Raw genomic sequence first — 26,252 nt, 5'->3', positions numbered from 1 at the left:
GACTGCAGCACTACTTATGCCACCCACTCAAGTAGCCCTTAAACATGTCTCATTCCTGCCATTGCAAAGCCAGTATGCGCAGTTACACTGTCATGTCGACTTGGCATTTAAAACCTCTTGCCAAGCCTTAAACATCCCTTTTATTACATATAATTCACCCCTAAGGTACATCCTAAGTAGCCCTTAAAGTAGGGTGCTATGTAATTTAAAGGAAGGACACGTACTTTTAAGTTTTACATGTCCTGGTAGTGAAAAGCTCCCAAATTTGTTTTTCACTTCTGTGAAGCCTACCCCTCTAAGTGGTTAACATTGGGGATTTCTTATTACATTGAATACTCTGTAATTCCTAATTAAGAAGGAGTATCTATGTCATGTTTAGTACCTATGGAATTAGAATAATAAATCCTCTTTAATGGTAAAGTACGATTTATTATTACAATTTTAAAAATGCCACTTTTATAAAATTTGCATTTCCCCTCTCTTAAGCCGAACGCATCTGCAGCCTGTCTCCAGTTCATGTCTTGGTTGGGTGACAACAGGACTTAGTGCATTCATTCTAGACAGCCTCACACAAAGGGAGCTTAGGTATGATTGATGGGCCATTAACATCCTGATGGGCCATTCTGAACATGATGGGAGGGAGGAGCTGACACACTTGAATAAGCAGTATCCTGCTTCAACACAAAGGGTTGCATACCCCCTGTAGTGAGTCTGCAGCCAGGCAGGAAGAAACAACCTATGTGCATTTTAAAGGCCCTTCTTTGAAGTCACCCCCATGTCAAAGGCACAACTGGATATAAACAGTGGATCTCTGACCCTACCAAATCTGTACGCCGCTTGACCTCTGAAGGACTCTGCCAATAACAAGGACTGCTGTGCTGCTACATGAGCTGCCATTCTGGACTGCTGCCTTCTGCCCTCTGCTCTGCTGAGGAAGTACTGAAACTATCTTACCTGAACCCAGAGTAACCCCAAGGGCTTGCTAGCTTGCCCCTTTTTTTTCTGAAGTCTTAGGGCTACAAAAGACTTCCAACACATCATCACCAGCACCTGGACTTTACTTGCGGAAAGTCTTGCCCTGCCAAGTGCAGCACGACCAGATAGTCCTTGTTGGCGCTTCATGCTTCTAAACACTACAACTAAGTTTATTCTTTAAAAAATCATACCTCAACTTCTACTTATTGAATTGTTGTTGTTCGGTCTTGTTTTCTTCATTAAATTAAGATCTATTTTTCTAACCTGTGTGGAGTCTTTTTGTGTTATTTTCACTGTTTTTCTGTTTGAAGTGTTGCACAAATATTTTAAACCTTTCCTCTTAGGTCAGTCTACCGAGCCACCACAAGGTGACCACAGGTTAATTTAAGGTGTATATCTGACTTACCCTAAGATTGTGGTTCCTGCTACTTGGACAGGGAGGGTGCATACCTCTGCCAACCAGAAACCCATTTTCTAACAGTTAGCCAACTGAGTAGCTTTGGTGCAGATAGATATGTGTGCGTGTTGAGTTGGTATAACTAGTGTTCTTTTACTTCATAGGTATGGTTATGTGAATGACAGAGCATGCTATTGTAGCCAATTACCTGGGATTAGTTTCATCTGGTGCACATTTGAGTGTAGTGTTGTCTGTTATTTTGGATCTATGGGAGATTATTGTGTAAGAAAAGGGATGTGCTGGTAGGTGCCAATGCTCTAACATTAAATCTGGATGCAATGTTTTAATTACGTATTTATTTTGACTTCTTTATCGCAATCCAAGTACTTTACATTAGAGGTGATACAGCACATCAAGCAAGGTTAGGAGAATAGTGGTTGATGCAGTATTGCAGATTAGGAAGGGAGGAGTTTCATGGGGATGCAGGTAATGTGATACAAGCGGAGTGAAGGTGCTGTGATGATGACAAATTGGGCCAGAGACAAGAACATTTTGAAGCAGGTGGTATATGGTAATATATTTTGTAACAACAGGTTTCATTGCAGTGTTATGTTGTTTAGCGCGTAGAGATTTGAGCCTTTTAAAACAAGGGAGTTAAGTGCTTTGTGGATTTTGACTTGGAGTTCCACATCAGTGCACTGTACAAGAAGATGGTCTGACTTCTGGTCTTTTTTTTCCCTGCATTTCATACTTACCTACCTAACTATGTTGCTGCTGCACATTTTCATCTTGACTGCCAAGTATAATAGGGTACCATCATTGACTATATAAGATGCCAAAGGGCAGAGGTTGGCAGTGGAGTTCTACGACAATAGGAATTTTCCTATCAAAATTTGAAAAAACATACATGAGGCTGGATGCTGCAAGAAACACACTTTTATGGGTGTCACATGGATCTCAAAGATATGATACAAAGAGAGCTTGACTATTGTTCTGAAATTGTCTTCCGATATGAATGCCTACACTTTTTGGAACAGGGGCGTTTTCAAAAATATCTTTATTGCATTTTATATAACTGTGGTACAGTTCATGCAATGTTCACATGTTACAATTAGTGGGATCTCGCCCACCTCAGAGGAAGAAAGTCGTACAACACACATTTGTCTGTGGGACAAAGGCCCCCGGATACCTGTAAGCTGCAGTCCATATCCCGCCCTATACCCTCCCTTCCAGAAAAAAACCCAGGTGTTCTTCTGGTAGAAGGCAAGTGACAGTCTTTTCTCCGTTATTGTGACCAATATTTTCCCCAAATCTTCCGTCTTGTGAACGTTACAACAGTCACAACAGTTAGGACAATGTATGTGTTGCTGAAAGGAAGCAGTCTCAAGCAATAATAGATATAAAATAACCAAACAGAAATACCAAACAGCAACAACTAACAACCCAACTCCAACCTCCCTTCCCCCCATGTGTGTGTGGTTATGGCATGTTACTTGACTCTAATGTCTAATAATAATTGTGGCAACTCACAGTAAGAGGGCTCCCTTAAAGAGCACTGTACATCATTACTGATGTAGCATTTTCAGGATATATCCACCCTCGTGTACCTAATCTGTCTTCTGGAGTGAATAGTTGCACTTATGGTCTGGAAGAAACAAGCAAAAGATGATACTTATTCAAGGAGGTTGGTCAAGAACTCTTGCTTTGAGCCTGTTAAGATAGGTGTCCCAGTTCCTCAGTGGGTCAGGGCCTTTCCCCCTTGCATGCGGTCATTTGTGTATCACAAGTTTGGCTGTTGCCCACCGAAGTACATCTGCCTTCCACCGCAATAGCAGAGGTGAGGTTGTTGAGTCAAAGCCCATGGTGATACGTTTAGTCAAAATCAGTGCCAGATTTTGAAATCGCAAAAGGCCCTTGTTCTTTCTAGTAATCTGCCCAGTGTTGATTAGACACCTGAGTGGTTCATGCAGCAGCAAGCTGCCTGTCATGTCTGATATTGTGATCAACACCTGTTCCCAAAAAGGGCGTATCATTGGGCAAGTCCATACCATATGAAAGAAGTTGGCGTCATCCAACTTAAATCACGGGCAGATAATAGGGGCTCCTGGGAACATTTTGTGAAGCCTATTTGGGGTAAGATATACATGGTGTAAATAATAAAACTGTATAAGGTGAAATTCTGCGTTTCGCATTATCAGCTTAACCAATTGCAAACATCAGGCCCACTGTTTGTCTGTAAAATCCCTTTGAAGTACCAGTGTGGAGCTCCGCAGTGCAGAATACAAGTGTGTTATGGCGTGCGTGGTGTTTCCAGGAGGTTGTTTGCAAACAGATCCCCATGACCGATGCATCACATCTCGTAGTGCTGGATACAACAACAATTGTTCCCGTCCAATCTGTTATCCTGCGCCAGAGTGTCAAATGCACAGACCCCCTTCTTCAGACACTGTATCTGCCCATACCTCGAGACCTGCTTCCTCCTAGTCTCATACCCGGTGCACAGTCCTTAGTCCTGTACATTTCGGCATGGCTCAAATTGGAAGACTGAGTGCAAAGGGAGTACCATGCTGACCCGGGTTTATGTCTTTTTTCCATACATACAGTGCAGTCTGTAACAGAACACTGACTGTGACCCTTGAAGGGCTAGCACCCAGTAACCTATTTGGCAATGGTTGTCCCTCTAATTTGTCTTGTATACCGCCATACTCAAGGGCTGGTGTCCCCGCAAGCCAATGCATCGGGCACTATAATTGTGCTACCTTATATATTTTGTTCATAGTCAGGATCTCCCAGGGCGCCCTCTTCTAATGGGACAAAAAGTTTTGTATGGCAACCCGTCTTCTAGCCTAGATCAAAACTTTTAGTACACCTCGTAGTTTTTTAAAAAGGGTTGACGAATGATCACTGGATGGGCTGTAAAACAGTACAAAAGACGTGGCAATACCAACATCTTGGCGATGGCTAGTTTGCCCAAGGGAGACAGGAGTAGCTTATTTAAAAAAGGAATGGAGCAGCATATCGCAGTTTCTCCTTCTGTAAGTTCCCTTCCAAGAGGTCAAGTGACTCATAGTAGATTTGCACACCCAAGTAAGAGTCAAATCGCCAAGTTAACAACGTGTGTGGAAGTGCATCACAATCGGCCTCAGGGACATACACTAATAGGAACAAACATGATTTATCCCAGTTAACACTGAGGCCAGACATAGACCCAAACTTTGTCAACATTGTCATGACCTCCGGTAACACCGTATGGTCTGCCCTCAAATAAACCATTGCGTTTTCAGCGTATAAGGATACTATCTGAGGTTGGTCAAGTACTATGAGGTCCCACCACAGGGCTCGGTCCCACAGCATACATACTAGGGGCTCATTGCCAGTGCAAATAATAACAGAGAAAGCAGACAGCCCTGCTGTGTGCCTCTGGCCACCGGAAACAGCTGGGATATCACGTCCCCTGACTGTACCCTTGTAATCGGATCAGTATTGAGGGAAATTGGAGTGACAGGCAAGGCTCTGAGCCGGTTCTCCACTTTTTTAGAGGCAAGATCATTTCAGGTACTAGACCGTTCATTCCTCTCCAGTTGCTTTAATAGCAGCTGGGGAGTGCCTCAAGGCTCTTCACTTATCCCTGCCTTATTTAACATATATATGTCACCATTGGCAAAGATAGTAGAGCCATTTGGTCTTTCACTAGTTTCATATACGAATGATACCCAGCTGGTAGTTTCCTTCTCAATGGAGCAGAACTCACCGAAGACAGTTCTTGCCCCTTGCCTAAGGGCAGTGTCCGAGTGGATGTCCGAATGTAAACTCAAGTTAAATGAGCATAAGACAGAGGTCATGATTCTAGGCCATCTTTCTCGACCAAACTCTATCTCTCCTGTGCTTCACTCCTTGGGTGAACTGCCCCTTCCTAAGGAATACATCAAGAGCTTAGGAGTATGGCTTGATCCATGGCTAATCATGGACCACCAGGCTAAGAAAACCACTTCCACCTTCTTTGGTACACTAAGGGGGTCATTATGACCCCGGCGGTTGGCGTTAATGTGGCGGTAGTACCGCCAACCGGTTGGCGGTACTTACCGCCAGATTATGACATTGGCGAGTTGGCTTCAGCCAACTCGCCAATGTACCACTCAAACTACCATGGCAGTAGCAGCCGCAGGGCTGGAGCTAACCAGCTCCAGCCCAGCGGCCGCCATTGGGCCACCGGCGGGATTATGACCCTGCCTACCGCCATGGTTTTTGTGGCGTTCGTAACACCATGAAAACCATGGCAGTAGGGCCTATCAGTGACAGGGAATTCCTTCCCTGTCACTGATAGGAGGCCACCAGCCCCCTACATCTCCAGACAGCCCCCCAACCCTCCTACATCCACACCCCCCAATCACACACACACATGCAGACACACACTCATTCACACATACATACACTCATGCATTCTTCCATACACACACACACATCCGCAAAACATGCATGCAGACACACATTCCTACTTCCATACATACTCGCACTCACACTTCCATATATTCATGCATGCAATCAATACTAAACACACACCCACATTCATGCACGCACACATACATGCACACACCCCTCCGCACACACACACACAACACTCCCCACCCCCTCCCCTGTCAGAGACCAGACTTACCTGGATCCAGGGGGTCTTCCGGCAGGAGACGAAACGGGACGGGGCGTTGCTACCGCCAGAAGCGCCCACCAGCAGAACACTGCCAGGCCGTATTATTTGTCATAATATTGCCGGTGGCGGTCTACTGCCGTGGCGCTGCTAGTGGTAGCAGCGCCACCTTACTGCCATCCGTGAGTTTGTCCACAGCCGGATTTCCACCCTTCTTGTGGCGGGAATCCGGCTGTGGTCATATTATGGTGGATATATGGTAGCCGCAGCGACGGTCTTTTGGCGGCCATCGCCGCGGCGGTAGGTGGTTTTTATCACTGATGTTATAATGAGGGCCTAAGACTCCTCAGAAAGGTGTTTAAAATACTCCCACCTATTGCTAAGAGGCTCATTTTCCAGGCACTTATCATTTCTCTCCTAGATTATGGTAATGCCCTGTACCTCGGGCGCCGAAATATGTTAAAAGGAAACTACAGGTGGTGCAAAACACTGCCACCGTCTTCTTTTTAATATACCTAGACACGAATCGACTAAATCAGCTCTCACTATTCTGCTTTGGCTCCCAGTTCAGCAGCGGATAAAATGTAAAACTCTGTGTTGCATTCACAGAGCCCTCTACAGCAAAGGTCCCCCGCTCCTTCAAACTCTTGCCTCTTTTCACAATCCTGCTAGACATCTCAGATCCTCTTCTGTGGCTCTGGCTGCAATCCCTCCAATAAGAAAGTCTAAATGGGGCGGAAGGCCCATAGCCTATCTTGGTGCTAAGTTGTGGAACTCTCTGCCTATAGGCCTACGATTAACAAACCACGAACTGTCCTTTTGTCGTCCGCTTAAAACTTGGCTATTTTGATCTGTGCCCCCTGTACGTGCTCTGAAGATTTCCGTAAAGTGCTGGGAGGCCTTTGGGTAGCCATGCGCTCTATAAATCCTCATAACATAACAAAACATAACATAACATAATATAACATAACATGACATATAATAACATATCATAACATAACATAACATAACATAATATAACATAATATAACATAACATAACATCACCTCCACTCATCATAAAAAGTAAGGTCCGAAGCCCACATGGCAAAGTACAGCCTTCAGAAATGGGCAACCTAATGTCTCAAATGCTTTCTCGATGTCGAGAGAGGTGGCCCATCCTTTTGTTCCAGTCCATTTCCCCCAATCGATAGGATGGAAAAGGCACCGCAGGTTGATAAAAGTGTTTTGTCCTAGAATAAAACCATTTTGATCCAGGTGCACTAGGTAGGTAATAACCGCTGTTAAGCGGTTGACCAGTAATTTTACAAGCACCGTAAAATCAAGGTTTAGGTGGGATACGGGTCTATATGACCTCACATCACATCCAAAGGGCTACGTCCCAGTTTATGCAAAACCTCTATGATAGCCTTCTTCATGGAGGCAGGTAGTGTCCCTGAAGCTACTGCTCCATCATATACTTCAAGAAGACAAGGCATTAAACAGGTGCGTTAATGGGCATAGAATTCTATTGGGAGTCCGTTGGTGCCCGGAGATTTCCCTCGAGCCCTCTTGGTAATCACCTCCTGTACTTCTTCTAATGTTATCAGGTGATCTAGTTCCTGCTGTTGTAGTGGATTGATCGTTGCAGTATGTGCCTGTGTTAAATAAGTTGTGAGTGCTACAGGATCAGTCACTTGGCGTTCCCTGTGCAACTCCTTAAAGCCTTTCTCGAATTCACTATTAATGTCCCCTTGGGTATTCACAGTCTGTCCTGTTGATAATTGGAGTGCGATAATCGGGTGTCAGGGTTTTTTGAGTGCAGCAGCCACCCTATTAGGCAGCCCGCTTTGTTCCCATGTTCGTGTTGTAGTTGGATGTATGCTCTGTAGTCAAATGTGAATAGCTTAGTTAGCGGTTGTCTATATTCCTTCCACAAAGTTGAAAGGGTCGGGTATAGTTCACGGTTCGTGATGCACCCACCTTACAAATCCCCCAGCTGAGCTTCTGCTACCACCACTTGTGCATTCAATCCTCTTTGTACCCTGTAGATTGTTGTCATACATAACCCAAGCAATCCAACTTTAAACATATCCCATTCAAGCAACACATTTAATGATGTCCTCGCATTTTCTTGAAAATAAGTGCCTAGTGCCTCACCAATCTGTGTACTGAATCCCTCGCCGCTAGTGCATCAGGTTGAAGCCTCTAGGTAGGAATCCTTGGTCAAAGTGTGCCTCAATTTAATATCATCAGTAGTGGATTGTGATACCTTGCCTAAATATTCCACTCTCACACATTTTGGGATCAGTAATTTAGAGGCAAATACCATATCAAGGCTAGAGTGTAACGTGTGGACCTCCGAGCAATGGGAGTATTCTCATTCTGTAGTGTGTAGTGAACATCATATATCAGCCACCTAAAAATTGTGTGCCCATGTGTTCAGGTGTTGTGAAACTGAGCAGGGGTGGGTACCTTGAAATGGGGAGTGTTGATCTGCCTATGGCCAGGTCAAGCACTCTGTTGTAATCGCCAAATAACAACTAGTGTGCCACATAAAAATCCTGCTGTCCCACAGTTGGGGCGCAAACTGCTACCAGTGTGAAGGGTGTACCATCCAGTATGTCATTAACAACCACATAACGACCTTTAGGGTCAACCTTTGTATGTATGTCTGTAAGGTACTCCAGGAGCCACACACATCAGCACAGCCCTCACATAGCTAGAATATGTAGTGCCATATACTCCTCCCTCCATCTCCTAGTCAATCTAGTGATTTCCAGTGATGTAAGGTGCGTTTCTTGAAGACAGGTGAAGTGATTTCCCTGTCTCTTTAGGTACGCATACATTTTCCACAGAAGACCGCCAGGGGTATTAAGAGACGCCTTACACCAGGTTTTCCGTGGCAGTAGCATTGCCACGAAAACCCTGGCGGAAAGGCTACTGGTGACAGGGAATTTCTTCCCTGTCACCGTCAAACTACTCCCCCAAATCTCCCAGCAAGCACAATACCCCCCAACTCCCTCTTGCCACCTCCTACACCTCCTCCAGGCACAGCATCCCCCTCTAGGTACAGCACATCCCTCCTCCCACCCTCACCCCCCACCCCGCGTACATCCACATGCACACAGACACCCACACGCACCCCGCATACACTCATTCACTGACACTGACACACACGCATTCACTCACATGCATCCATACATGCATTCAATTCAACACTCATACTCACATTCACAACACTCATTCGCATTCACTCCAACATACATACTCGCATTCACCACAACACTCATACTTGCATTCACTCCAACATACACACACACATATACACATGCATACACACTTACATTCATACACGCACTCACTTCTACATTCATACACGCATTCAAAAACCATACACACATTCATGCACACATGCAGACAACACCCCCACCCTCCCACTCCCTTCCCCTGTCGGACAATCAACTTACCTGGTCCGAGGAGGGGGTTGTCCGGCAGGGAACGGGAAGGGGTGCTTCCACTTTCGCCAGCACCCCACCATCAGGACACTGCCACGCTGCATTACTGCTCATAATACAGCAGGTGGTGTCCTTCTGGCGGGGCCGGTGGTGGAGCCGCCCCTGCGCCTCTGCATGCCAGCACGACTTCTGCTTGATTTCCACCCAAAATGTGGCGGGAATCCAGCAGTACTCGTAATATGGTGGGCGGTCTTCTGGCGCCCATGGCTTTGGTGGTCTTGCAAAAAGACAGCCAAAGTCATAATGAGGGCGTTTATGTTGCTTAACATAGAAGCCCATGCCTGTCACATTCCATGTGATAAAACTGTATGTTGGTATTGGCATTTGTAAAACATTAAAGGAATGTACAACAATGACACACTAATGTGTCTGTTTTTCATCCCCAACATCAAAGGCCACAAACACACTTCATCTAGCTCCAGCATTAGCACAAACTCCCTTCCTTAGGCCACTGCTCAGTGGCACAGCAACATGCCAAGAAACCTGTGATACAAAATAACAAAACATGTGATTAATCCAGCAGACCGTAGAGGGTGGTACATGGTCCCCAAATTGAATTGCATCATATATGTCTCTAGAACCAGTCATTTACACCATGCACCTCATATACCATTTCACGACCCGCCACCCCTAAATTATCATAACAGTGGCGAGACACATATGGCTCCTTAAGCGCTGGACTATTGAACACTCATAAAAAGCATATAAATACAGAGGCATCATCCAAATAGAGCAGCAGTCATCAAGGTAACCACAGGGTCCCCTTGCAATGCATCTGGTAGTTCACCCGGTAGAGATCCCTTTATGGATTGAGTATCAGTAATGTCTTGCAATCTAGTGCTGGTTTCTGTTGTGGGAGAGCCCCCTCGAGACAATGCAGTCACTACTTGCTCTTATGCTGCCTGATCAAAAGAAGGGCAACAGCATGTCTTATGATTCTATCATCGTCTTTTTTCTTCTGTGTCCATCCATCATCAGTTTCATGGCGGTCTCCCAGTGGATGTTCTCCTTTGGATTCCATTCAATCCTAGGCTTCTTCCGCAGTGTGGCACTTTATCATCAGCCAGGACCCGCAGCTTGGCCGGTAATATCAACGCATACTTGATGCTCATTTGTCAGAGTTTAACTTTCAGGGTATAGTAGGAAGCTCATCTCTTCTGAACATCCGCTGAATAGACTGGGAAAATAGTCCCTGATTGATTTTAACTTGCTATGGGCCTTTAATGCGAGCGATCAACAGTTGTTGTCTCTGTCGCAGTAGTTGAAGAGACGTACCACCACAGGATGTGGCCCCACTCCAGGTGGTGAGGGTCGGGCTGGTACTCGGTGTGCAGGCTCAACGGACAAGAAGGTGGACGTCTTGCCCCCTAATACTTTTTATGTCAGCCACTGCTTTAGATAGAGATTCATACCTGGACCCTCAATTTTCTCTGGTAGCCCCACTACCCACTTGTTCTTTTATCGGGATCTCCCCTCCGCGCCGTAGGCTCTTCATTTCAGGACATCTACTTCTGGCTGTAATTCCTTCAGCATTCTCTGAGTATCACAGACTACCGGCTGTATCTCTTTAATGATTGTCTCCTGTGCGGTCATTGGAGCCTTTATTTTGTTGTGCTCTTCCCATATGAGGCCCACATCTATGATCTGAGTGTCAGGTTTTGGTTCCAGTGTCACCCATAATACCTGTATAGCTTAAAGGTGTTTGGCAAATTTAGCATTGGTATTGTGTAATACACCATCTGCATTGGAAGATGACCCGCTGTGGGTGTATCAGTTTCGGGTCTGGTTTGGACCTGTTGTGTGTCTTCCATCTTAGCAGTCTTGGGTAACACCATCATGTTGAGCTCAGTGTCCAGGGCACCAAGGTGGAAAAGGCACCCACCACTTCCTCCCCTACCTTCTTAACAGAGTGATCCTGGCCCTTTCTGCTGTGCACATGCACCCATCCTGTGTGCCGTGCCATGATAAAAAAAGGGCGGGGGGTCCTCATTCAGTTCTCAGATAGCGAACAGACAGACTCGCCCTGTGCCCTTGCCCCCAGGAGCGTGGAGTTCTAATTAGCTGTGTAGAACGTGCATAAGTTGTGCTTCAGACTATCACAAGCTGATCTGAGGCAGGTGTCAGCAAGGGTCAATTAGGGCTAGCATCATAGAGGGGTGAGGCCAACGTCTTCAGTCAATGGAACAAGAATGAGAAAATGGTGGGTAGTGGTACACTTATCAATGTGTCCGTGTAGCACACAGACAAGTGGTCACTAGAGCTGGTTGTCTCACGTGGTGGGGTAGAGTAGAACCAAGTAGCAGCACCACCCCTATGCCAAGTTCCACAAGATTCACACTGGATGAAAGCCATAATTAACCCCATTGGTGGGTGCTTCTGATCTTCTTTCGTTGCAGCAGTCCTGGTGTGTTGTTGGGTGTTCTGCTCAGGATAGACACTGCCCACCAGTTCTGCAGATGCCCCATAGGGAGAGCAGCTCTTGAATTATAGTTCCCAGTCAGGGCCCTGATGCCACATCCAGGGACCCCCCAGTTCCTTATGTAGGTGTGTTTAGGAGAGTGCTCCCAGCAAAGCCCCAGGGAAAAAAGTCTGGGTATGTTTTTGTGTTGCTGCAGATAATGGTGCTGCATCGCATGTGTCAAACGTTGAGAGGGTGCAGTTGTTACAACTCTGTCGTCCCATCTCTAGGGGGCGCGTTAAACGGACTGTTTGCAGCCTGGGATTCACCATTAATACTCATCCAGAGTCCCTTTCTGACCCCTGCTTGCTTCCCATGTTGATATGGTATGCTATTGTAGAACTACATTTGCTTCCATGGACTTCAGGTCCCATAATGCACTGCTTGGTAGTCAGTAAGACCTGGATTATGCTGCCCATTGTTTCCTATGAGAATAGTCCTGTTGTTCCTTTGTACTGGATTCTCTCCTCCAAGACTTGTGTGAGACTGGAACTGCACACACCTGTGATCACTCTTGTGCAGCCCAGCCACGAGACTCTGCCCTGGGCTTGCTGCTGTATGGAACTGCTTATAAGCTGGCATTTCCTGAAGCTCCTCGTCATGCTTTGGAGTTTGTTTCCTTTGTGTACCAGACCTCATTGGCTTGTATTCCAGTCCAGTTCCTCCCTTGCTTCAGCCTGAACCTGCTCTCTGTTTCCCAGTCCTGTTTCTGCTTGTTCCAGCTCCCCATGTTCCAGTCCTGTTTCTGCTTTGCATCAGCCTAAACCTGCTCTCTGATTCCCAGCCCTGTTCCAGCGCCCTGTGTTCCAGTCCTGTTTGTGCCTGCTTCAGTCAGAGCCTGCTCCCTGTTTCCCAGCCCTGTTCCTGCTTGCTTCAACCAGAGGCTGCTCCTGGGTTTTCAGCCTTGTTCTTGCTTGTTTCAGCCAGAGCCTGCTACCTGTTTTCCAGTCACGCTCCTGCTTTTCTTCAGTCTGAGCCTGTTCCCTGTTCCTGCTTTTGCCTCCTAGTTTGTTCCTTCTGTTTCTGTTTCCTCTTGGGTTATTGTGTCTGGTAAATCAACTTTCAGTCCTCACCTGTGAATAAGTGTTTTCCCTTTGTAGTGGGGTTGGCTCCTGGTTTCCGGGAGGCAATTCCTGCCCCATCCTTTGTCTAGTGTTGTATGTAGTCTTGAGTGCCTAACTGTGACAGTGTGCTATTGCTGTTTTCCAGGAATTGCCCCTGGACCCACAAGGGCTTGTCTCATGTATGTAAGTACAATCTTTGTGTGTGCCCTAAGGGTCCAGAGACAGAATCACTTCTGCTGCCTTCTTTCTAAGGGGCTTGCAGGGTGGCTATATGTAAGAGTAATCTACACAGATGCACTGACGTTCCCTGTGGGAAGTTCTGATCCTTACCTGTGTACAAACTTAGTGGTAACCCCAGTGTGGTTGTCCATTACTGATTCATTCCCTGTTTGTTCACACTAAGGTTGCTCTGCCTTCTATCCTGTTTCTGTGCTTCACTATAGCTGTTCATTCCCAGTGTATGCCTTTAGGTGCTCTTCTGTTTTGGTACACTACCTCCATAGGGAGATATTCTGTGACCTCAAGGGGTGCCCCAACCAGAGTCCTGACAGAACCCCCCAGAACCGTGACAGCATTTCCCAGAGTTGCGCACCCTCCCCACGTGCTCGCTTACTATTGTGGAGGTCCCTGGTAACCGGGTCGCATTTCTGTAGGGCTCATCAGCTTTGGCGTGGCTGCTGTTTCTCATTGCGGCAGGGATGCTGGTTCTGCAGCTGTCAGAGGCCAACCAGGCTCTGAATCTGCTGGCTTCAATGTCGCTGCTAATCAACACTGGAGCCCAGAGAGCCTCTCATCCGGTGGCTGTCACTCTCTGCTGGTTTGGGTGTCATCTGTTGTGGGTATGCAGGGTACAAGAGCACATTTTAGGCTAGAATATATATGGCGTCTAACGGAGCTCATAATTATGCCACTGTCTCTGCTGCCATATTGGCCATGCCCCCTTAAAACAGGGGCAGTTAATACTAGTATTCCTTGGTCGTGCATGGAATGTGTGCCCTGAAGGTGGTGTCCTTATTAAAGAAAAATCTCAAGGATTAGCAGTTGCTAACAAATTGTAGTGTCCACTTGTCCAATTCATATTATTTAGCCATTCCCAGATCTGATATTTCTTGCTAGCTTAGGTGATGACGAAAAACCCTGTCTTGGTAGGAATCAGCTTGAAATAGGTCTTCTGCATCCATCTTAGCGATGCGTTTCCCCAGCCTGGAAAGTTGTTGCTATTCAAGACCCTCAGGAAGAGCTGAGTATCATCTGCTGGCTGATGAATGGCGATGTTTTTGTTAGCCAAGAAGATTTCTAGTTGGCCTATGTATATGTTGAGAATAGTCCATGGAGCCTTCTGGGATTGGGTTCAGGTGTGGAGTAATACTTGTAAATCAGCTGCACTCTGTTCTTCAGACGTTATGGAAACCACTGCAAGGCTGTGCCTTGAAGCCCTTTAGGGATGCAAGTCTGTAATCATGCAAGATGAGATATGGGGTGTTGCATTTCTTTGTGATCTATAGAGCATCATCAAGGAATTGGAGAGATGCAGTCTCAACGAGGTGGTGTGGATTGACCGAGTGTTGGTCCTGCAGCAGGGTATTGCTCTGGATCTTCATGAGGCTAGATCATGATGTCCTTCTCTGATATCTTCTCCAGAAATAGTAGGTGTGTAACTTGGCAGTAGTCTATGACATCGTTAGGATACAAGTTCAGCTTCTCAAGGAGAGGTAAGCAAAGTCTTTAGAACCCAATGAAATGTGCCTTGCAGAAAGATGCTTTGATGATTTTCAGTAGCAGTGCTTCTCCAGATGTTTCCTTAACAGTTGATCATGAGATTATATTTTCCAAATATATTAACTGGCTCATCAGGCCCTCTGTGGAGAGAGTGTAGGGAGTCTGACATATAGTAATAGTGTCTGACAGAATCATAAAGAGAATGCTGGGCGTAGGTGTGCACACAGTGTGTTGTCTCATTTTACCAATTTAGTCCTTGATTAGGCTATTGATGGTGGTGGGAGAATGTGTGAGTGTACAGTTTACTATAGGGCTTATGCAGTGTCAGTGGTTTTGGCGATCACAGTGTATTTATTGGAGGCAATAATGATGACATGCTTGTAGTAGATAGCCATAGTCTGTGTGGTTGGCTAACTATGGATAGTGAGGAGTTGTGTCATGGAAGTCATATCATCTCCCAACTGTGTGCACTTACTGTCAATTTCCTGGGTGTACCAATGTGCATATGTTTGGCTTTCCCACACTTGGCTTTTATCAGGATATAGACACCTGCTACCGTTTGAAGGATTACATTGAAGTCAGATAGCAAAGTCTTAATGTCTATACTAAGACAGATTACACTGCCACTGCTAACAGTCTTTTCTAGAGAGTATATTGAGGTGATTTTCTTAAGGTTCTACTTGTCTTCTTTGTCGTTTTTAGCTGCCATGGTGAGTTAGGGAAATCTAGGTTAGGGGGTTACTTGGCCTGTCCATTCGAGAGTGAGTGTGTAGAGTTGAAGGTGATGTTGGTCATAAATGTGGAGGCAAAGCCCAATATGTTTTAATTGATGTGGACTGGCACTGTGATCAGCCGTGTAATGTTTGTGGTGATTGACATGTAGAGGAAAGTATCTTCATGGTCCTAATAGAAGCATTGCTTCATAGGTTGATATTTCCAAGGATGATGTTGTTTGCATAGTTGGCGGAGGACGCTGTGATTAAGTCATATATTTAAGTATTGTGCAGCATTGTGTACACGAGGACTCCTTAATGTGTCTAATGGTTTGTTAGGTGCCTCAAAGTTTATTTTTGCTTCCAGATAGGTCTGACTAGTATGTTCTGTTGGCAAGTAAGTGATTAGTGACCTTGTGAGCCCTGTGATAGCGTATTGCTAAACTCAAATACATTCATAGATGCTCTGAATGCATTTGCTGTTGTCTGCTTTATCCATACTTGGTGAACTGAAACTTTGTTTATGGGGTATCTTTATAGTATGTGCTGTTGGGTGCCATGTCATAACAGATAGTGTTTGTAAGGTGTTGGTCAATGGATGCAATATACTCTTTCATCTGATATGAATATATAGGTATAATGTGTTTTACTGGAAGAAAGTGTGGTATATGCTGATGTTAAGTGCTGATGGTAGACCTGTGATAGCAAACAATTGGGAATAGCAAAGTTAAGTTGGATCTGTGTGATATGTACTAGGAGCACTGGGTTGTGCTTTACAAAAATGAAAACAATACTAACAATAACAGATTTACAAAGTTGATACATAAAGTAATACATTTGAATATTGATCTATAAAATGATTTGTTACAGTAAGTTGGACGTGCTCATGGTATTTGGTTATCACATGAAACTACGCTAATACTGTATTATCATTGTTTATGTGGCAAACTAATAGGATCAGGTGATGCACATTACGACAAGAAAAGGACTGACTGCATCATGAGGCAACTGCTATCATTTTAATTCAGTACATTCTACAAATCTTGACGGGTGGCTGTGTCGCGTAGGCTCTCATTATCCTAATGAGACTACTGGATTTTTGGGTAGCAGGGTTGTTCTCAGTGTGGGGGACTAAGTCTAACCCACGGAGAAGGACCCTTGTCACCCTCGATCCGGTTGTGCTCCGGCTAACTAGCAGTGCCTCATCTCTCCCAGAGGGAAGAAATAATTGGGCAGCCGAGCGCATGACATCTTAGTGCTTCCCAGGGAAGTCGTGGTCACTCAGATCCCAACCAGTTCTCTCATACCACGTGTGGTCTCATATACAAATGACAGAGGCAGTTTAAGTTTTACAGATTGATTTAATAAAACGACTGCATTTTAGACAACAAGGCGTGAGCCGCGAGAACCAGAACCATACAACACAGTAGGATTGAAATAGTAAAGAGGAGAGTAAAACATAGAAATAACGCTATCATAGTGCTACCAGGTTATGTTCTCTCTTCTAAGTTCTATTTTGAGCACAGCATGTTAAGCTCTAAGCCTGCCTTTCAGGTTCCCCGGGAGGACATCAACCCTCATACCTGAGCAAAGGCCTGTGATCTGGATCAGCATCTGCAACAGGGCAGTCAGTGTCTAGTTGTGGTTCCCTGGTCGGAATCTCCCTCTTACGTGTACTAGGACTAGGAAGTGTTTTTATAATTAACACGCCGGTGTTCTAAGAAATGTCCCTACGTAAGAATGTGTACTTTCTACGAACCCTAAAGACTAAACTCCTACCACGTCTATCGGCAATGTACCTGACTGTATCATTGAATGAAAAACAGAGCGAGCAAGAATGTATTGTTTGAGAACTCCGGTGTTGAAGGAAGCTAAACAGTGTGATAGAAGAAAATAAAACAAGACCGTGAAACTGGTTATTGAAAAATAACAGTGCGAGGCTGAATAAAATGCATCTAGAACAAAGTGCACAGAGGCCTAATGCTTTAAGCAAACGTGCAAAGGCTATATTAAAAATGGCTACACTACACCCTCCCCTTGTCGGTAGAAAGTGGTTCTAATCGAAGCTTAAAAAATGCCCTATGTAAAAAAAATAACTAAAACCTTATATAATTTCAACAAGTCAAGAGGACACCAAAGCACAGTAATCCTAAATTTAAAAAGAAGCATGCGGGTAAGAGACAAATTCATATTACCGTGTCACTTTAGACCAAATCCAATTCAAACGGTGGTCATTGAAAGCAGGAGGTTCTCCACTTCGGCAGATGACAAGACCGGAAAATCCACACCAAAGACTATTAAGGAGCAGGTGTGTTCCAGAGCCTCAGAATCAACCAAGGCGGCATCCCGTGCAGGGCCTGTGAACGAGTTAATATCAACTTCCTCCAGGAAGGGTATTTCGTAATCAGCCTCACGAAGCAAACGCAGCCGCAGCGCGCATGTCTGGGAATGAGCCCTAATCAGGAACATCAACAGATCAGCATCAACCACTGGGGGGCGTTGCTGTGAGAGACAGACGACTAGTGCATGTTCAAACGAGCACCAACGGCACCGAAACACGGGCTGCACACAATCCAAAAACGGTCTGAATGACAGAGACCAGTCACACTCCAAATATCCAAGGAGTGTTGCTCCGAAGTGCTGCATCATGCGTTCATGACACAGCTGCGCTGTTGGGAGCTCCCACATTCGTTCTTGTTGCGGCGGGACAGCCACTGCGGAAAAACAACAGCAACAGCAAAACGCCGGCTAATAAAACCAAAGTGATCGGAAATCCCCCAAAAATGCTTCCGAAAATTGAATGAATAGCCGAAGGTATCAAAACGAATATGGAAGAGAAGGTGTGAAAAAACAACAACACCCACGGCTTTAAAAAAATGTGCTAATCCAGCTGTGCTGGACGCATTAAATATATGTTCCACGAGTTCACCAAAGTGGCTCGGAAAGTTGGTATTTAATAGGGACTGTACTTCTGCTGATGACCTTGCCACCTGAAGTACGTAGGTCTTGGGGGCAGATGCAAGGGCCACATGCTTTTGAAACAATAAAGCCTTTAGTCTACTCAACTTGTCGAAATTCACCTTGGAAGTAGCAATGTGAGGCCAGATATCTGCTACCTCCCTTAATTTAGTGGGGGGAAACAACACATTCCCGCAGCAAATAATGACCTTGGTGACCGAAACAACGTAAACTATTCTGGCCCGCATGCCACAACAGTCTTCACTATTGAGGAGGACGTAGCTGCCATTTGAAAGCACCTGGAATGTGCGTTTAATCAAGGGGACCGGAACTCCATTCAGATAGCAAGCCAGGTTCGCAACTGAGGCATTACAAGCCCCATGCAAAGACAGCTGCTTACAAATCATCGAATGGCTGACTGAAGTCTCGCATTCACTACCGCTAAGAAAAACCTCTCTCATGCCATTGAGACATTTGTACAAGAAGGGAAGTTCCCACACCTCATGTATATAACTATCTCCCAGCTTTTCATATCTGCCTACCGGAACATGTTTTAAACAAGAAGTGAATTGTAGTGTAGAAATATGCAGATTAATAACCCCGTGTATCAACCACTCAGATGAGGGAATCTCGGCCACAGTAAAAGGCAATCTTTCCAATTTTTCAATGTTAAGCATGACATAAGTCGCCTCCTTCTTAGCAATCAGTTGTTGTTGACGTGTCAAATTAAAGGAAAAAAATATCTCCGTGGCTCTGATGTGCTGCCACGGAACGCGACCCGCCTTCAGTGTCTGAAGTGTCCAACCCAACTGCATAATGGACCTTGTTTGACTTTGTCCATGATATAAAGAAGACATGTCAGATCGTATAATGTCTATGGCAGAAGAAACAATGTTGTCAATGGTATATATTCGGTCGGACAGGGTGTGAATCCCGTTATCCACAACAGCTAATGCCTTTTTCAAATTTTCCTGATCTATCTGCCTTAACCGTGCCGCAGCCTCTTGTTGGGAAAGTTTCCATATTTCATTGTACACTTCGTACAAAAAACTTTTCCTATGTGGTGTCTTCGGGCCTGACAAAAAATCTTGCAAGTCAGTGTTATTAGACAGGAGAGTGAGATGTGTCTTAACTGCATCTAGCGTAGATGATTTTAACCATTGTTGACACAATTTTCCACGATATATGTAGTTATAATTTCAGCATGTTCAGGTGATATTTAGCGAGGGTCTGCCCTACTCGTCCTGAAACCCCCCGAGGAGGTGACAAAACGTTGATGACACCCGTTGGTGTCTATAGGCTACAATAACCACCCGACCGGACGTGACAATGAAGTGTTAAAGGTACCATTCTGGACCCAGTCTGTCAGTTCACTAAAAGTGGCATTGATATATTTCTACCAATCCTTCATTTTGGTAGGGACAGGTTTACCAGGCATATTCAATTCTCTAATCATTGCTAAGCCCAAACAGCTAGTCAGTTACACAGTTTCATTACAAAAAATCATCTGGACAGGAATGAGACATGCTCTAAACAATGTTTCTCTACCCTGTGTCTGCCAATGTTTTGTTCCCCAAACACTTTTCAAATCAACATTTTTTGACCAATATTCATAGCCTTCAATTGACAGTCGGGAAACAAAAGAGTCTGAATATATGAATTTCGTATTAGTCAACAACATTTGTTTATCTTTATACGCAGTTAACTTAAAATAATATGACTTAGCATTCATTTGATTATGCCCAGAAAAATACGCAAATTTGTCAGAATATGTTTTAAAACTCCATTGCGGGGGAGTTGGGCAATAATCCCATTGCGTGTAGTCAAATATTGTCTTTGGACTACTGGCTTTATGTATAAAGTGGTTCCCATAATAATTATAACAAAACATGTCACTATAATTGTCTTTAAACTGGTAAACATCTTCATTCTCATAGACAGTATAATATTGTTGGAAAATGGGTTATTGGTAGGGCAGGTAGGTACCTACACCTAGCAACAAGCCACTAACCTCCACATAGGTACAGTTAGGTCTCAGTAAATTAATCCCAGCTCAACCCTTGGTAGCTTGGCAACGAGCGTCAAGGCTTAATTTAGGAGACAAAGTGTAAAGCATTCAAATATCACAAAACAGTAATTAAATAAAACACAGGAAAGTTTAAAAATCCAAAACCAATTTATAAAAATAGTTTATATTTTTATCTTTAAAATGACACAAAAATGATTAAAATCGGTTCAGGGGAACCGGAGATATGAATTTTTAAAGAATTATTACTTTTCTAGCGCTTAGAAACAAAAAGCGCCAATCGGGTCATCTGGTTGCACCTCGACCGGGGCAAAGTCAAACTTTCAGGCCGACCGCGATGGAGCCCTGCTCGGCTACAGGTCGCGGGAGGCCTCGGTTAAAAAGTTACCTTCTGACTTAGTCTTTATTTTGAAGTTTTTCTTCACCGGGACGAACCTGCCAGTTGAATCCGACCTCCTGGAGCCCTTGTCCGGATACGCGATGTGGGTTTCCTCGGTGGAGACTTTTACCTTCGGACTTAGTCGTTTTTTCGAGATGAAAATCCTTTGACCGGGGTAAACCTGGATCTTGATCCGACGTCCATGGAGCCCTTCTCGGATACGATGGCTGGGAGGTCCCGGTCAACTTTTTACGTTCGGACTTAGTCTCTTTTTTGGATGTTTTTCTTTACCGGGACGAACCACGAAGTCAGGCCGGGTCGCGGTTGAGGCAAGCCGGCTAGAATTTCCGCGGCGGGTCGGTCCCTCTCTGGAGCTTTTTTCCAAAAATTCTCAAATCTTTTCCAAACTTCTGGGGCTTCACCCAGATGTTCTTTTAAGGTTCTTTTGGGGTCCACAGCTCACCCCAAGGGTCCAGAAGTTCTGTGATGGTCCTTGGGGGGTGCGGACTTCAACTCCCAGAATGCACCTGGCACAAACTCCTTTTTGGCCACTGGACAGTGGTCAGCTGGTCGCTTTCTTCAGGAGTTGGTGCAGGGGACTCTGGTTAGCAATTTTTCACCTGTAGCAAACAGGGAGTCCCTCCTTGAACCAGTTGAAGCCAGGCAAAGTCCTTCTTGTGGTGAAGCCCAAGTGTGCAGCTGGTGCAGTCCTTCTGAGTGCAGGTTCCAGGTGCAGGCCAGGGGTCCAGCAGGGCAGTCCTTCTTCTCCTTAAGTTCTTTCTTCTTGAAATTTGGTGGGGATCTGAGGCGTGGGTGCAGGTCTGCCAGTTTTATCCTTGCTCCTGGGTGAAAAGCAGGGGGGCCCTGGTTCTCCAATCAGGGACAGGGTCGTCCCCCTGTGATGACCACTTCCTGGGAAGTGTGGCAAAAATCCATCCCAGAAGGCAACAGTCTCTAAAAATCCAAAATGGATGAATCTGATTTTTGGAGGAGAGATCTGGCTGAGCCCACCCACTGGTGTGGCTAAAAATCTTAAACACACCCCTCTCCTGCCCTCTCCTAATCTAATCAAGGGGGCACCTAGCTGTCTGGGGTTGCAGGATGTGGGGGTGTTGCTGGGTGCTCCAGATGTCCTTCTCTGCCTTTGAAGACCAGTTTGGCAGCCCTCCCCCTTCCTGCCTCACCATCTGCTGAGGGGAGATTCTCTCCCCCAAGCACATTCCTTTGTGTGAAGCCAGGCCACTTCACACCTCATTAAAGTAGCCTGGCAGAAGCTGCTGCAGGCTGGCCAATCAGAGCACAGCAGCAAAAACAATGCAGAGCTGAAATTGGCAACTTTTTAGGTAAAGTCTAAACTTTTTACCTGAACTGGTTATATTAAATCCAACAACTGGAAGTTGTGGGATTTATTATAACAATCAATTTGATACCAAATTCTTGGTATGTAACATTTAAGGAGACTTTAAAATGTAAAATAAAGTCTGCCCATTCTAGCCTAAGAAGGCCATTTACTTCAATGAGGGAAAAACGAATTTGGCTGTTTTTACCTCACCAGGGCTTATAAATCTATTTTTATAAAGTCCCTGCTTATAGTTACATGGCACCCAGCCCTAGGGGCACATAGGGCACACCTTAGGGGTGACTTATATGTAAAAATAAGGTAGTTTAAGACTTTGGAATTACCTTTAATTCCAAAGTCGAATTTGCATATAACTTTAATTTAAAAGCAGCCAGCAAGGCAGGCTTGCTTTTAAAATGACACTGGGCACCTCAGCAATGCACCTAGGTGTGCACCACCTATGCTGTGGTCCCTAAACCTACATGCCCTACCATATACTAGGGACTTATAGGTAGGTTAACTTAGCCCATTATAATTAGCCTAATTTGCATATCCATTTTACACAGAGCACAGGCCCTGGGACTGGTTAGCAGTACCCAGGGCACCATCAGAGTCAGGAAAACACCAGCATAAAGTGGAAAATGGGGGCAAAAAGTTATGGGGCCTCTGCAATCAGCCCTAGTTTCTCACAAATATTGTAACTCAGTCATCATGGAATCAACTGTCTTCACGTCCCAATCATGAGATACAATGCCTGGTATTACGATATCGTTCATGGATAACTTTAGAACGTACGGTATTTGAATTATCTCAGTGGGACCGTATATATCAAACATCACTTTATCCCACACAATCCCATCCGGAATTGGCACTGCAGAAATGTTCACAAAGGACAAGTCTCTTCGAACCTTATGTGATGAAAAATGCGGCTTCAACACCTCCTCCACCTGTTCAACCGCTGATCTCTCAGGAAAAAATGACCATGTATCAACAGAAAAAGGTAACGACAAACCCTAACCACAGAAAAATGCTATCATAGTCAGTAAGAGCCACAGATAGTTCCAAGGAAAAACAAAATACGTATCTTTAAGCCAATAAATCAGCTTACGTGGACCTGGGTCAGGTGTTGAAGAGGCAAATGAGTCCGACAGACCATCGTCATTGTTGGCAAAGTACCCAGAGGCAGTTCTTGCAAAAGGTGCCGCCGTATTCAATGGAGGAGTAGGTGTTTCTCGCGGTGGTACACTGTAGATAACACCACCCGCAACATCAGCAGTCATTGTGACTCGATCAAATGTTTCCAAATTATTAGTCGTCAGTGGAAATATCGCAAGATCATCTTCCACCCTCCCCAAGCTCAGAGAGTGTTCCGAACAGGCACTCATATGAAGTACGACCCCCCAGGGACCTTCTAGGCAAGTTATTCAGTACTCTCTGTACTCCATACAGGTGGGTTAGCCAACTACGACCCGTACCTAAGACTCTAGCCGTTAAGGATTGCTTTAAATCGCGATTTAAACGCTCCACAACAGAATTTCCCGCTGAATGAAATGGAGACAAAAACTGTAGCTGGACCCCCAACGAAGCCATGGTGTCCCTGAATGCCCTTGAGGCAAAAGCAGGGCCCTGGTCCGAATGGAACGCCGCAACTGCATATGTACAGACAAAGACACGCAACTCTTTAATAACAGTTTGAGCGTCAGCCGAGCGTTGTGGCCATACCCACACAAATCTGGAGCAAGAATCTACAGCCACCTGGATATATTCGTATGCACTGTCTGGTGTCAGTGGACCACAATGATCCAAGTACACACATTGTAATGGTCTATTTGATATTAAGAGGGGCGTCTGCGGAGGGCGCTTAGCCGTTGAAACTTTATTTGTTGACAGATGTCACAACAAAGGACGTACTGCTTTGTCTCCTTATAGAGACCAGGCCACCAATAACGGGCCGTAACAGTGAAATTGTGGGGATCTCGCGTACGCCTACGACTGGGATTTTAACCTCAGCATTCAGCATACTTCCCATTAAGTATTGATATTTATTAGGAAATCCTTTAGGATAAGGCGTGCCATCAACCGTAGCTTTTATGGCAGCCAGAATCTCTGTGTCTGGTTTGGAACTCGAACGAGTAACTGCGGCCATGGTGGCAACTGCCACTGCTGACTTTGCGGCTTCATCAGCCGAAGTATTCCCAGCAACGTGTATTCCAACACGCTGGTGTCCAAGAGTATGTACAACATGGACTTTGGGTAGCGTCTCCTTCAGGTCTGCTACTTTCCCCCACAGTAGTCTGTGTTTTATGGTGTTGCCCTTTGAATCTCTGAACCCATTCAATCGCCAGTAATGTAGGTATTCATTAAAAGACTGGACACAGTAATGTGAATCACAAACAATTAGTGTAAACTGTGTTGGATCCGTATGTTCTAGTGCCATCAATAGAGCTTTCAGCTCAGCCAACTGTGCCGTACAGTCCCCTAATGTTTGTGTATAAGTATGTTGGGGGCAGAATTTCTCCTCCTCCATATGACCGCTCACTACTGCACATGCAGCTGAATATTGGTGTTTTGTCCCCACCGCCGGTTGCGCAGAGCCATCGGTGTACATGACTACTTGATAGCGATCAATAGGCAATGTGTCAGCGGAAACTGGATATTCAATTTCATATTGTAGAAATTCCTGCGTCTGTAGCTTTGGGTCAAAAATGTAATCTACATCAGTGACTTTTAAAGACGTAGCCCATTGTATCCATCGCAGGTGTAATGCTTTCGCGTTAGGAACACTCGCTTTCGTAACAGCCTCTAGGGTCGGAATGGGGGAAACGACTATAATGCGTTTGCCCTGGGCAAGAGGTCATTCTTTAATAACAGCCATCTGTACAGCAGTGAGAATTTTCTCTGTTGGTGTGAATCATTGTTCAGCAGTCGAATACAAGTGAGACTTGTATCCTATCGGGACTGTCTCACCTTCATTAAAGGTGACATACATAAACCCAATGGCCCCAGCTATTACCCTGATGACCAAATGTGTCGTATTGTCCCGTGTATGTAAATGTTTCGCAGCTAGGAGATCTGCTGGGCTACAGCTGGGTGCTAGCCAAGTGACAAAGAAGAATCTTTGAAATCATGTCTATTTTTGTACTTCAAAGAGGGTTCGAGCGACTATCTGGGTGATCTGAATAATGGAGATGATGGGTGCATCATTCCAGATGTGGTTAAACAGAACACAGTGAAAATATTAGATCCCAGAACAGACTTGGGGTTTGAATAGTGCCAATGCTAAGAACTATTTATGTTCCTTGTATATGGTTGTGACATTACTGGAAGGAGAGTGTCAGTGAGATTAGACCATAAGTGAATTTTGTGAAAAAACTCAGATTTACTCATTTCCAGAAAATAGAACTAGAGTGAATTACTGAATGAGAGCTGATAGTAATTTAGCTAAAGTTATGTGATTGCAACTTAACTGGCCCAAAAGTACTCTGCCACTGCGGGAGCAGAGTATCCATGGGAATGTTTGATGTACTTCTTTGAGTTTGGGGATGTGTGAATGGACAGGTCAGGGCAGCGTTCTCTTGGTAAAGGAGGAGGAAGTATTGAGTGCGTTTCTTTTGTCTGTTTGACAGAGAGGAGGCTAGTGGGTGGGAGAGAGCATAATTCGCTTGGCTGACACATTTTCCTCTTGCAGAGGAGCTAATTTTTCTTTCCCCATGTTACAAATGCTAGTATAGGAACTTTCAACTTTTACCATTGTAATGCAGCAAGATTGTTTTATTCTGTGCATGGGAACTGTATTTTGTTTTCCCAGCAGCAACATTGAAAGGCTTGTAAATGGTTGTCTTGTGGGATACCAACAACGGATTGCCTCTAATTAAATACAAAGCAGTGTAAATGTGTGTTGGACCTGGCCCTTTTTGCAGGGTCATCCCAAACATTTTGCCTCTTTCCTCCAATTTTTTCTGACCAGTTTTTGTTGGCTTTAGGACTCTGGGCACTTTACCACTGCTGACCAGTGCTAAAGTGCATATGCTCTCTGTATAAACTGTATTGGTAATTGGCTTTTCCGTGGTTGGCATTTTTTATATA

The 26,252-nt window shown here is 45.0% G+C and overlaps 1 protein-coding gene across 1 annotated transcript in view; it reads left to right on the top strand.

Annotated features, from left to right (window-relative positions):
- Positions 1–26,252, top strand: part of TTLL8 (tubulin tyrosine ligase like 8) — a 305,753-nt gene that overhangs the window by 201,076 nt on the left and 78,425 nt on the right. The gene's annotated exons all lie outside the window — the stretch shown is intronic.

This window comes from Pleurodeles waltl, chromosome 4_1, assembly GCF_031143425.1.
Source record: "Pleurodeles waltl isolate 20211129_DDA chromosome 4_1, aPleWal1.hap1.20221129, whole genome shotgun sequence".
Lineage (NCBI taxonomy): Eukaryota > Metazoa > Chordata > Amphibia > Caudata > Salamandridae > Pleurodeles > Pleurodeles waltl.
Note: the sequence above shows the minus strand (reverse complement) of the source record. Positions and strands in the feature narration are given on the sequence as shown.